Source organism: Puma concolor, chromosome B3, assembly GCF_028749965.1.
Source record: "Puma concolor isolate L17-30 chromosome B3, mPumCon1.1.hap2, whole genome shotgun sequence".
NCBI lineage: Eukaryota > Metazoa > Chordata > Mammalia > Carnivora > Felidae > Puma > Puma concolor.
The window spans coordinates 5,323,521-5,335,614 of record NC_141672.1 but is presented as its reverse complement, the minus strand read 5'-3'; the positions used below and the strand labels follow the sequence as shown (position 1 = coordinate 5,335,614).

Sequence of the window (12,094 nt, the reverse complement as noted above, 5' to 3'; positions counted from 1 at the left end):
GAACTAACCTGAGCCTTTTATTTTGCAGTTGAGGCTCACTGCCCCCTGGATGGGCAGTGAGTCAGTGGATTCCAGAGGCCAGGGTGCGGCCCAGCCCTGGCCCCTGCACCCTCGGGATGCCACACCTGCCCAGAGGGGAATGGGACCCTCCTACGCTGACCCCACAGCAGACCAGGTGTGTGCGCCCTGTCTTTATACAAGACTCTGGGGAGGTAGAGGCAGTGAGGAGTACAGGGTCACATCGCATTAATGTGGGAATGTGATGAGAAACGCAGAATAATGCTGTTACTCTGTTACATGAAATCGAGGGAGGTGTTAAAATCTCTGACCATGATACACAGGGGTGCCGACAAACGGGACCTCTCTGACGGGGGCTCGGGGGGCCTGCTGGGGGCCAGACAGGGCCGGCTCCCTTGGGTGACCTTGGTCAAGTGACGGTGAATCCCCCTCTCCTTCTGTAGGATGGGGACAGCCATCTTCAAGTGTTGCCTTGACACCTTAGGTGAAATAAAAATAGAAAACGCTTGGCACATAGTAGGCACTCAACACAGATAGAAAGAACTCTTACTTGAGGGGCATCTGTCCCCGGCCTCTTTGAAAGCCCTTCCCGTTTTCATCGAACCCAGAGGGAAGGCCAGGGGAGTAGGGACGGTCGGGGTCAGTGTTGGGATCCGGAGAGCCTTTGCTTGAGTCAGCTGTATGACGTGTACTGGCATTGCCCGGATTTATGTAGCCTCCTGGAGGAGTGAATGTCTTCGTGTTGAATTACCCTGGCCCCGAGGTGGATGCAGGTGATGTCAACCTGGGTACCACATTTTATTTTTATTTATCATAAGACACTTCATATCTGAAGGACGATGACAGATACCCCAAAGTATTCACCGGGACCAAACCCAGGCCAAAAGAAAATACTATGTAATAAACAGCAGGGCCTCGCGTGCAGGAAAGGCGATTAAGAGCTGGCAGACGGCTAGTTAACCTGTGCTCACATTTCTTCCGCACAAAGTCATGGTTGAAAATAGATCTCTGCCTGGCAGGGGGGAGGAAAGTTCTAGAAGGTCCCTGTCTGTGTTAGCGAGAAGACTCTAACCGATGGATGGGTTAGTGGCTCTGTGCAGTGGAGGGCCAGGCTGAAACCGGACAGAGGGCTCAGACTGATGGGATTTAAAGTTGGCTTAGTTTTGTGTTCTGGGCGGGGAGGCCTCGGAGCCTCGGCCCCTCCATCTGCGGACGAGACCAGGATGGGTTTTGCCGCACACTCAGCCCCGAGCCTGCTCGGGGATTCTGACAGCCGAGACAGCTGTGGAGGGGCCTGGGGAGTTGAGTCTGAGGCTTAGCGAGCAAGCAGGAGCCGAGGTGTCTTGGGGAGAGGGCATTCTGACGGGAGGCCACGGTGCCATGTGCTACCCAGGACAAGAAGGGGGGCAGATGGGTTAGAAATAAATACCCGTGCCCTTGAGCCTCGCTCCCTCTTGATTAGAGCTGGGGGGTGACCATGGCAGCTGTGGGTTCTGCACGGGAACCTCGCTGTCAGAGGACACGGCGAGGCCCCGGCTGGCTGCCTGCAAGCTGCGCGGCTGTTGACGCATGTGAGCCGAGGGGCCGCCGCTCCCCGGAGGCCCGCCCGTCCCCTCCGCCAGGCCTATCTTGTGTCGAATTCTCCTGGAATTCTCATTCCGGTTAGCTAATCCCCGAGAACACCGGCCAGGGCATTAACTTTTGGGGCCTCTTAAAGACCGAAAAGGAAAGTCCTCCCCGATGGGTGCATTGCAGACAGCCGCTGGGCGGCTCTGGAAGGATCTGGGGCCTGTGGGTGGCGAAATCGCAGCCGGCAGACACATACCTGCTGGCCTCATGTCACTGACACGCCATTGGGAGGCCCCGGGGCTCCAGCTTGAGAACATATAAAATCGAAAACGGAATGATCTTTGGGATAAAATAAATCCCCCCCCCCATGTCTGCAGAGCTTGTTTTGGGGGTAAGTGCCTGCCTGATCCTGGGCCTTCAGCCAAAATGCTCATTTTGTTTTTGTAAAAAAGGAAAACAACCCCTCCCCCCCCCAAGCCCCACAAACAAACAAATGGAAAAAAAAAAAACCAAAAAAAAAAAAAAAACCCCACACAAAATGTTTATTTTAATTATGCAAGAAATGCACTGATAATGAATACACTCATTACTAAAAACTAAATACTGCACATAAAAGCTAAAGCCATCTGTACCCGCCCCCCCCCCCCCCACCAGGCCCAGGCCCAAGCCCAGCTCCGCCCGCCCCCACCCCCCCGCTCCCCCCCACCCCTCGCTGTTATCAGTTTCAGGTGCAAGGCTCCAGATATTTTTCTGAGCACTTGTGTACGTATATAAATAGATCTCTGGAATAGATGATTTTGTTTATTTTTTACGCAAACTACATCATAGTGTCCGTTTCCTTCTGCGTAGCTTAGCATTTGTCTCCACACAGGCATCCGCTTGGAGATAATAAAGATCGACACAGCGTTCCTTAGAACACACCTTAGTACCCTGTAATCTGCGTGCACCCGGGTTGCTTTAACCCCCTCACCGCTGCCCTGAAAGCCCCAGGTCCTTACCCCGTGGGGACGGAGCGTGGCGGCAGGTGTCAGTAATTTCTGAGCTCGGGATCTGAGGATCAGCTCACAAGTGTTTATGACATTATCACAAATGAATATATGGATGCATAAATTAGCAAAATAAAAGAGGGCCAAGCCTGGACCAATGATGACGAAGTGTTTATGAACAAAGAATCATGATTAATCCAGTTCTGCGCAAAATACTGAGGTCCATTAAAAGACAATAGGTCTCTGCTGTTACATTCTTTTTAAGAGCTGTTTAATATTCCGGGGTATGTAAGCACCATTGTTGATTAGACCCTCTCCTATTGTTCAAAATCCCAGCTGTAAACGTGCTGGGGGGCAGCGGGGGAGGGGGGGTGGGGGAGAATGTGTCCGGATAGAAGCTTTGGTCAAAGTCCTGGTCGTTTGGGTGGGGGTGGGGGTGGGTCACAGGCTCATGGGTGTTTGTTCTATTATTTATGCAAATAAATAAAAGTGAATCCATAAAATAAAAGTGATCCTTGCACAAATGAATGAGTGCGTCATGAACCAAAGTTTTAATTCATACAATTTTGCTCAACTGATGCCCACTGAAAAGGACCCGAGCCGTTCCCGTTTTGTTATTGCTAACAGCCCTGCAACGAGCTTTTTTATAGCTCGGTCTGTAAACACATCCGTGGCTGTTCCTTTATCCCCATTTCTTGGAGGTGGGGTAGCTGGGTTAAATGGTTTGCAAAGTTTATTTTCACTGTGTGATCTTTCTTAAATGCCATTTTGACCTTGTCACTGTCTTGCTTTTAAATCCTCCCTCTGACTTCCTGGAACTTCTGGGATGTGATCCAAAAGCCTTAGCCTGGCACGTAGGACCCTTCGGGGTCTGGGTGGGAGCTTCCCAGCCTCTCCCCTCACCCCTTGTCCACCCCCACCCCTGCAGGCACACTGCGGGCCTGAGCTACTGCTCCTGTCTGTGTGGGCCCTGCCTTTCACACTTGGGGGCTTTGGCCGTGACCTTTCAACCAGCTTCTCTTGAGCCCTTAGGACCAGGCTTTGAAATGCACCCCACGGTGAACTGCCCCTAACACCTCCTTCAAAAGTGCAGCAAAGTACAGTCCCCCCAAAGGGCAATGCCTCATTGACATGTTTTCCTAGTTCAGGAGAAGGTTTTGCATTTTTCTAGAATTCATGACCAGCCACATGTTAATCCCCCCCTTTCCTTTGTCCCTGTCCAGTGCCCTCGGCCCCCTGTGTTGCCTGGATCTGACTTCCCCTGACTGAAAAGACCTCCCATTTTCTCCTGAGGACTGAGGCGTCTGCCCTGCACACTGGGTGAGTGCTATGAATGCCTTCAGACCACAAACACACGCCTGGGAGCCCAGGCCTCCCCCCACTGCCCCAGACTGCTCCGTCCTGCCCTCTGGGGTGCAACACCAGGTTCCCTCCCTGCCTGCCACGAGGACCCCAGAACCCTGGGTCGTGGTCCGTGAGTGAGGGATGATAGCATCCCCCCGGGCGAGTGTGCTGGTGATGGGTTTGGGGGACATAATCATGGCCTGGCAATGGTTGATTACGTCTTTTATGACCTTCTCCTTGCGAGAGGAAAAGGGGCCTGGTCCCAGAACCTAAGAAGGAGGTAAGTCTTCATATGTGACAGCAGAGCCACCGGCTGGGGGGATGGTGAAGGTTCCAGGGACAGGGTTGTGTTCGAGGAGCACAGGTTTTGGGGCAGAGGGACTGGGATGCCACATCCACATCACCCTGGGGTCAGAGGGCCTCACCTGCCTGTGAGAGGGACAGATGTCCCCCGAGCTGCTCAAGGTTTTGGTCCTCTTTTTCCCCCCCCTCCAGGGTGGTGGGTGGGAGCCACCCTGAGAAGCCGGCCATCTTGAGCACAAACCCAGCTACAGAACGGACATGGCGTGCATGTCCTTGGCAAGGCCCCAAGAATTCCTGTGCCTCAGTTTCCTGATCGGAAAAGCATACGTACACACCGCGTAGCGACAGGCATAGTGAGACAATAGCAGAAATAAATCACTCAGCGCAGTAGCGGCTGGAAAACAGGAGATTTTCCCATCTCGGCCCGTCTGAAAGGCTTCACCTTCCCTCCCGGAGACCCGCAGAGGAAAATAAAAAGGCTGGAAGAGTAGAAGCAGGGAATAAAGGCCCCAGAGCAGGCCCCACCCCCCACCCAAGGGAAACACCGGCCTTTCTCTCTCAACACCCCGGGGCCGGGGAAGGGCTGCCCCCGCCGGCTTTAAGTGGGTTCTCCTGAAAAGTTTGGCAATAGTTTATTTTATTTTATTTTTTTTATAAATATATATAAAACGTCAGACTGCTCTTCAGGCAGATTTTTTAGGCTTGTATTTTATAGACTTTGGCAAGGGCGGCTCGGAAGGAACAGTGGTTATAGTCTCCAGAGGTTAATAATTCCTGGAAAAACTTCTGGCTAAACCGGACTTCTCCTGAATTTCACAGAAAACGCTCCCTGGGCCGGGCCCAGCCTGAAGGAGGTTTTTGTGCGTAGAGCAGCCTTACCTAGTGCAAGCACCGGCTCGTGTGTTGCCTTTTACACAAAAGTGAACTTCCTTGGCTGCTGTGGGGCACAAAGACTCCTCTCTCCAGAACGTTTGGTTTATTTACTCTGCAGTAGCTCACCCAGGGCTGTTTGTGGAGCTGCTTAAGTCTCTGCCCCTCTACCCTCTGCCCTCTGCCCGCTACCCCTCTGCCCCTTAGCCCCTGCTTCATGCTGAAACCCCCCCCTCCCCACCCCGTCAGGCAGGGGCAGGGACAGGGACAGAGGCAGGGGAGCCCGCCTCTTTGTGTCTGGAGCTTTAATGGGGAGGGGAATAGTGCCTCCCTCTCAGCAGGAGCCCCTTCCCCAGCCTGCCTGCGCCCCTGCAGCCCCTGCAGCGAACGGGGGCTAAAAGGTTTGCTGCCCTGTGGCCTTTGCCTGGTTAGGGATTGGGGTCAGGTGACTTTTCAGACCCACACCAGTGCAATTCTGAGCTCTTTCCTTGCACCACCCTCGACCCCTGACCAGAAACCTTTATTTGCAAAATTTCTCATGTGCGTGACTTCTGTTCCGCACCCCGCATTACCTCCCCTCCCCCATGTAATGCCGCAGAGACAGTTACGCATATGCAAATACCATTTTACCCCACATTTTCGAATGACAGTTTCAAAGCAATCCTTTAATAGATTAAAAAAACGAGAGCAGTGACAAAATAACAACAAAACCCCCAGGCTCTGACAAGCAGTTTCCCCAAGAGCTAGCTCGCAGCTCCTAAGGGGGGCTGCGGGGGGGGGCAGTCTGTCTGTCTGTGGGGAGCCAGCCTGCACTCTCCACCAGCAACACGCTGCTGCCCCCCCACGGCGGGTCAGAGCAGCTGTTGGGACCCCGACAGTGCCCCGGCTGGATTGGATTATCCGGAGCGGGACAATTAGGCTGCAGTGACAGGAGCTCCATCCCTGGGTCCCCGGTGTCTCTGCCCTCCCCGAATCCTACTGTCCCGTGGAAGCGTGTCCCTGCCTCGAGGGTGAGCTAGGGCAGCTTGGCCATTTCACAGACAAGGAACCGGCTGGCCCCTCTGCCAGCCTGTCTCACACACACACACACACACACACACATACACGCACACACACGCACACACACACGTGCACGCGCGCTGAGTGCCTGCACTGGAAACAAAGACAAGAAAACTCCTTTAGAAACTGCAGAACAGAGCCTCGTCTGGGGAGGGGTCCCCTGATAAAGGCCCCATCCGCCCAAAGTTCCTGGGAACCGAGCCTCTGTGAATGGGCCTGGAGAGCCAGCGCCCGATGCGCCGTGGGCCGCATTCATCAACATGCAGGCCCCTGGGCCCCGTCACCGGGCGAGGGGGCTTTCATGAGTCCCCAGAGCATCCAAGTCATGGTCCAGCAGCCGGCTGAATCCGTGGCTGCGGCCCAGCCTCCAGAAAAGGGCCCTGCTTTTCCCATGACCGGGCGGCCTCTCCACTCACCAGACCCCCCTCCTCCTACTTCCCCCACAGGAAGGCTCCCCCCACCCGCTGCACCAGCCTGTTGCCCCAGAGAGGACCCAGGCCAGCCTTTCTGGGCCTGGGAGCTGGGGCAGGCACTTGGCCACTCCAGGTGGCTCGGCCCAGCCCCCCCCGCCCCCCCCCCCAGATGGGGAGTTGGCTGCAAGACAGCCCCCCACCTCCTCCGCCCCCGCCGCCCCCGCTGGCCCCGAGCACTCACCCCCATTCTCTGCTGCTCTCCCTCACTGCCTCATTGTGACAGAAGCGCTCCACCAGCCATCTCGGTGCCTTTGCCATTCAGCTCAGGGCAAGGTACATGGGAAAGTCTGTGCATCCTTGCTCTGACCCCAGCCTGCCTCCTCTGCAGCCAGCCCCGCTCGGGACTTAGCTCTCTAGGAGCTTCTCAGAGGCCTAGACGTGCGGGCTGCCAGCCCGGGCAGGGAGCCTTGCTGCAGCCTCCCGGCCAAGTACCGGCCTGCCTCTCTCTGCTCGGATGCCTCCCGTAACAGGGAGCTCCCTCTCTCCCTGAGCAGCCCGCTCAGGGCTCGCACACCGAGCTGCTTTGCTGAGCCCTCCCCTGCTTCTGCCTCTGCCTCCGCCGCTCCGCCACAGCCCCCTGGCCCCCTCTGCCCTCGGCTCTTTGCAAGGCGGCAAGCTCACTTCAGCCTTCTCGTCTCCGGGCTGACTGGCAAGCCCCCCACCCGCTGAGGGATCAGATTTGGGGTCCCCGTCCCGATCACAGCCGTCTACACCTGTCCCGGGCGCCTCTGCCCCTGCCCCGCTTGGGTCTGGGACGGAGCCCCTTTGCCCTGCTGTTCTGCCGAGAGCCCAGGGGAGGGCGTGGGTCTCCCCTCCCAAGTCCAGCTGCTCGGATCTCTCTGTGAAGCGGCGTCTGAGCCCTCCGTTTTTTATGGCCCCTTTGCTAGTTGCCAGGGAGAACGCTCTCTATGCAATCCCCTGCCTTTTCTGCAGGAGCCGCTGGCGGCTGGCCGGCCCTGGTCAGCCCGCAGCAGCGGCAGCAGCAGCGGCAGCAGGCGGCCGCGGTGGGGCTGGGGGGCTCCCGAGACAGACACAGCAGCCCGAGCCGGACTCCCCGCTTGCTAGCCGTGAGACCACGCGACTCCCTCTGCTTTTCAGAGCCTCGGCTTTTCCCTGAAAAGTAGATAAGAGCGGGGCTCCCTCCCCGTGAGACGGAACGAGATAAGAGTGGCCTCGCACACATCAGACACTTCATGAACGCTTACGGAGTAGACAGCGGGACCCAGGGAGGGAGGCGCACATGTAACAAGTGGCGCGCGAGGAGGAACACCGCCTGGCCTTTCGGGAGACCCTGCCCCGAGGACAGACGGGAAGCTCGCCTGCCGGAGACCCCTCTGTGGGCTCAACCGCACGAAACATGTCAGCCAGAGGCAGCCCCTGGCCTGTGAGCTCACAGTAGATGCAGCAGGCGGCGGAAACCGCATTTATTGCATTTTCTGCATTTCTTGCATCAAGAATTCGCGTTGTATGTGACTGCACCAGGGGCCCCAGGGTGAGGCAGGAGGGAACACTTTTCCCTGCCGCTGCATAGAAGGGCTAGCTTAGGCAGTGGTGGGGGGCCTCCAGGAGCCAGAAACCCAGTGGGGTCTGGGCATCCCACAGACTGTGGGAAACGGCCATCCACCCATGCACCCATTCTCCAAACCACCACAGCGTACCTACCTTCTCAGGCCCGGACCCGAGGGGGAGGCTGGCCACCAAGCAGTGCCGGTCAGCTTCCTGTCCTGGAAACTCAGCCTGGTGGGGGAGAGACACAGGGAGTAAGTCACCATGCATCAAGTGATCAAGGGGGGGATGATAACAGTGGAGGTTTCTTGGAGCCCTGCCTAGGGGCCGGGCTGTCTGCCTGGGACTCACCCCAGTGAAAACTCTGAGCGCCAGCCTCATAATCCCCATTCAGTTGATGAGGAAACTGAGGCAGGGACATGTGAAATGCTATACTCACCGTCTCTCAGCTGGTGTGAGGTCGGGCTAGGATGGAACCCCAGGCTGTCGGAAGCTCCCCACCACACCCTGCTGCCGAAGACTGTTCAGCAAGGCAGTGCTGAGTGCTGGGGGGGCGTGGGTGGGCAGGGGATAGATTGATTAGTTATAAGCACCTCCCAGCGGTGCTTGAGATCCCAGCTCCTCTGTGGCCCAATCCGTTTGAAGGGCAGATTCAAAATTAGGTGGGAGCACCTATGGGCAGAGGCTTATGAAAATGGCATTATTAACCTGATGCGGAGAGGGCCCTGCCCACCTCCAAGCAGATTGCAGATAGAGACGGAGGGGGCTGGGGCTTGTTTATGTGGACGGTGCGTTAGAGAGGATGGAGTTCATGGCGGGGGGCGGGGGGGGAGGGTGGTGGTGGGGGGAGAGCACTTAGGGCTTCCTCCTGGGAAGGACTGGCTTTGGAGGGGATGAGGGCGTGATGGCTGAGAGCAGGGGGTGGGGGGGGGCAGAAGGGAGTCATCAGGGCAGCCCCTCACCTCAGGGAGCTGCTCTAAGCTGGAACCCACTCTCGGAGGGAGGGTCTCCAGCCCCTTTTCTGACAGGCACAGGGACTACGAGCCTCCCTGCTCCTCAGTTTCCCCAAACGTGAGATGGTGTTGGAAACCAAATGTCACTGTGAGAAAAGCCCCTGTTCCCACAGCCTCCCTGCACCCCTCACCACCGTTCCAGTCCTCAGACACCTGTCTGCTTCGGAGCAGTATTCAACAGGAGAGCTCTGGCTCCGGGGAGGGAGGGCCGAGGGAGGAGGGAGCGAGGAGGGCGCGATGTGGAGGGAGCGAAGGAGGGAGGAGAGCTGTGCCCCCGACTCAGAGAGGCAGTGAGCCAGGTCTGCATCGGGTAGGACTTGGGCCACTTAAGATTTGTGCCAACTCACGGTGCAGTGGAATCAGACAGTCTGAATTCTTCAGACACCAGCCAAGAGTCTGTGGCGCCCCCAAGTGCCACAAGGGGGCTGCCTGGGCCACATTTTTGAGCCCGGAAAGTGAGGAGGGGGAGACAGTCAGTAGGGGCTGGTGCTTTTGCTTTTGTAGCTGCGCTTTTAAATGCGGGCGGGGAGAGGGGGCCAGTCCCTGCCCCGGGACAGCTGGGAGGGGGTGACAGGCTCTGGCTCGGGGTGGCTGCAGGCTGCACCCCTCCCTCACTGAGGGCTGTGCTGCAATGCAGCAGGCTGCCTGAGGGTCCGGTGGGAGGAACTGTCCGCTGGGTGGCCGGCAGACTTTCCAAAATGGGGAATGAGGGGTGAGGGAGGGAGCGTTTCCAGGGGGGCGAGGTGTCCAGGAAGCGCCCCCCCCCCCCCCCCCCCCGCCCTGCACAGAGAGTCTGGCCGCTGTGGACCGGCCAGAACTGGGGGAGAGGTGGAGGGGCCTGTGCTGGTCCCTAGGGTCTGGGGAAATTGGTTGCACCTGGGGTCTAGTGTTTGTCGTTTTGCGGTGGGAGATATGACTGATGGAGAAGGGGGACGCCGAGAGAGCGGGGAGAAAGGGGTTCAGGACAGTGAAAGCAGCTTGGTACACAGTTTGAGGGCAAAAGCACTAACTCCTTTCCTTCCAAAAAACCAACTAAAAAATAAAGCCAGAAAAAAAAAAAAAAAAAGGCATTTGAAAGCTAGAGAGCTGAATCCTTACCAGCCAAGCTGGGCTCAGGAAGGACTCCTCAGGTGGACTCCTCAGGACTCCTCGGCCCTGGAGGAGGGGGGTGCCGTCAGGTCCCTTTAGAGCCAGTTAAGAGGTTGACAGGACACCCCTGGGGGGCAGGAGGGTCTGAGGGGAACATGGGGAGTCTGCGGGAGGCAGGAGGGTCTGTGAGGGGCCTGGAGGGCCTGGGGGGAGCACGGGGGTGGGGTCTGAGGGAGGCAGGAGGGCCTGGGGGTGGCTGCTGGGCATCTTGTTCCTTAGCGTCCTTGCACCCTAGTCCTTTCTCCTTAATCCGCCCAACTCAGAACGGCTTGCTCCCACCAGCCCTGGCCCCTTTCTTGTACCCTTTCCACTTAAAAAAAAAAATTTTTTTTAATGTTTATTTTTGAGAGAGACAGAGAGAGAGAGGAGGAGGCAGAGAGAGAGAGAGAGGGAGACGAAGAATCCAAAGCAGGCTCCAGGCTCTGAGCTGTCGGCACAGAGTCCGATGCGGGGCTCGAACCCACGAACCGTGAGATCACGACCTGAGCCGAAGTCAGATGCTCAACTGACCGAGCTACACAGGTGGCCCTACCCTTTCCACTTTGGAGGCATTTGTTCCTATGAATCAGCTCCCTAATACCCCCCAACGTTGAGGTTGGACCCTGGGCCCCTTTGCTTTTTTAAATGGCTTCCCTTTTCTTGCCCCCTCCCCCCCTGCTCTGTATTTTTACCTGTTGGTCTTTAAAACCTTCTATTCCGTAAACTTTGAAGCAACACAAAAGCAGAGGAAGGAACACCTATTTTTATGACAACGTACACAGTTTTCACATTGCTGCCACCCAGGTGCCAACAGCTGTCAGCCCCTCTTGTTTGGTCTGAGCCTTGTTACTGTCCTCTTCCAACCCCCACCCCAGACTATTTTGAAGCAAACTCCAGACACCATATTGTTTCCTCCGAGCACATTTCAGTGCATATCTCTAAAAAAGAAGGACTCTTTTCTGTTTTAAAAACATAGCCACAATGCCACTTTCACAGTTAAAAAATTAGCAGCCTTTCTTTAATGTCATCCAACATCTATTCAGCCTTCAAATATCCCCAGTTGACTCATAAATTTCTCTTGCAGTTGGCGCGTTCGAAGCAGTGTCCAAAATCTTTCCTGCATTTTCAGGGGGGGCGCTGGGCTTACAGAAGGTGAGTGCAGCCACAAACCCAGGGGTTTGACTGTGTAACCCTCACCTTAAGTGAATAACCCAACCTCAGTAAATCTCAGTTTTCTCACTGAAAATGGGGCAACTTCTGGGTCTCCCTAAGGGTTATTTAGAGGATTAGAGACCATGCACATGAAGCCCCCAGCCCTGTTTCTGATGGGTGACAGACACTCAGCAAATAGGAGGTGCTAGAATATTCTTTTTTTTCTTTTCCTGGAAACAATTTATTTATTTATTTATCTATTTATTTATTTATTTATTTTTGAGAGAGAGAGAGAGAGGCGCGCGCGCGCGCGTGCACACACACACACACACACACACACACACACACACAGAGTGCAAGCAGGGGAGGGGCAGAGAGAGAGGGAGACACAGAAGCTGAAGCAGCCTCCAGGCTCTGACCTGTCAGCACAGAGCCCGATTCTGGAAACATTTAAAGGGGAGTTGGGCCAGGGTAGGCAAAAGAGAGCTAGCTATCATCCACAAAGCAAAAGGGTCCCAGCAGTCCGGGCCCCCCGAGTGCCGTGGGTGAACCACGTCCGAACTAGGGCAGTGCAGTCTGGGGACTGGGACCTCCGGCTGGCTCAGAATTCCACCCAACAGCAGACAGCAACCCTACCAGGGACCTACCAGGGACCCCACTGGCTGCCAGTCCA

At 56.2% G+C, this 12,094-nt stretch overlaps 1 long non-coding RNA gene and 1 other non-coding gene across 3 annotated transcripts in view; both read left to right on the top strand.

Moving 5' to 3' along the window:
- The first annotated feature begins 2,723 nt into the window (after positions 1 to 2,723).
- On the top strand, positions 2,724 to 2,800 carry LOC147579698 (small nucleolar RNA SNORD112). Its single transcript, XR_015253054.1, has one exon. It is a non-coding gene; the product is annotated as a small nucleolar RNA SNORD112 (small nucleolar RNA).
- Positions 2,801 to 10,466: 7,666 nt separating this feature from the next.
- Positions 10,467 to 12,094, top strand: part of LOC147579692 (uncharacterized) — a 129,156-nt gene continuing 127,528 nt past the window's right edge. For both annotated transcript variants that reach the window (XR_015252024.1, XR_015252025.1), the window contains exon 1: positions 10,467 to 11,421. This is a non-coding gene — a long non-coding RNA (uncharacterized LOC147579692). The remainder of the gene's footprint in view (positions 11,422 to 12,094) is intronic.